Raw genomic sequence first — 1,151 nt, 5'->3', positions numbered from 1 at the left:
TTGTAGAATGGGTTCATCACTACAGTTTGACACTTCAGTATGGAAGTTTTTTTAAGTCACAGTTAAAAGTATTCTGCATTATTCAATGGACAATTCAATTTTCACATTCATCATGCAATTTGAAAATGCATTTTTTTAAAATTATAATTCAATATTCAATTCAGGCTTCCAAAATGATAATTCATTTTGTAATTTACAATTCAATATGCAATTTGACGTTTCATTTTGAAAATGCATTTTGCAATTTACAATTCAATATCCAAATTTACAATTCAGTATTATCCATCCATCCATCTTCCTAACCGCTTTGTCCCTTTCGGGGTCGCGGGGTGCCGGAGCCTATCCCGGCTACTGAAGGGCGAAGGCGGGGTACACCCTGGACAGGTCGCCAGTCTGTCTCAGGGCCTCAATCACACACACATTCACTCTCACATTCACACCTAGGGGCAATTTAGAGTCACCAATTAACTTATGAAGCATGTTTTTGGACGGTGGGAGGAAGCCGGAGTCCCCGGTGAAAACCCACGCATGCACGGGGAGAACATGCAAACTCCACACAGAAAGGTCCCAGTCGGGATTTGAACCGGGGCCTTCTCGCTGTGAGGCGAGAGCGCTAACCACTGCGCCACCATGCAGCCCTACCAATTCAGTATTAGACTTTTTAAAATAAAATATTGAATAAGAACAAAATCAATTACATTGCATATTGTCCTAGATTTAAGTAATGCAAAAAAAAAACATAAATTGAGGCAGTATAGCTAAAATGAAAGTAAGTGTCTACACTTTTTTCTACCATTGTAGTTTCTCAATGGCAAAAGACACCTGATCCAGGTAATCAGAAGATAGCAGGACTGGGTTTCCTGAGGCCAGGAGTCTCACAACTCTCACATAGACAAAAGTAGTATTTGACAATGACTGAAAAAGAGAGGGTCATATATTGACTAAGAGAAGACAGAATGCAGATGAGGACGGCACAGGGCACCAACCAGAGCGACTAACTATAAAAGCCTGAAAACACAACAAATCAAACTAAAGAACCAAGAAAAGAAAATTAGTTCTCACAAACATTTAGACTGTTGCTCAATGCAAATGTACAGTTTTCTCCTTGCCTTCTTATTTTTTCATACCAACCCACCTACCCACTCAACCGC

At 40.0% G+C, this 1,151-nt stretch overlaps 2 protein-coding genes across 4 annotated transcripts in view; one reads left to right on the top strand and one right to left on the bottom strand.

Annotated features, from left to right (window-relative positions):
- Positions 1 to 1,151, top strand: part of LOC112161506 (myoferlin) — a 25,073-nt gene that overhangs the window by 3,669 nt on the left and 20,253 nt on the right. The gene's annotated exons all lie outside the window — the stretch shown is intronic.
- LOC112161595 (leucine-rich glioma-inactivated protein 1) overlaps positions 1 to 1,151 on the bottom strand; it is a 23,500-nt gene that overhangs the window by 19,263 nt on the left and 3,086 nt on the right. The gene's annotated exons all lie outside the window — the stretch shown is intronic.

This window comes from Oryzias melastigma, linkage group LG15 (assembly GCF_002922805.2).
Source record: "Oryzias melastigma strain HK-1 linkage group LG15, ASM292280v2, whole genome shotgun sequence".
Taxonomy (NCBI): domain Eukaryota; kingdom Metazoa; phylum Chordata; class Actinopteri; order Beloniformes; family Adrianichthyidae; genus Oryzias; species Oryzias melastigma.
Note: the sequence above shows the minus strand (reverse complement) of the source record. Positions and strands in the feature narration are given on the sequence as shown.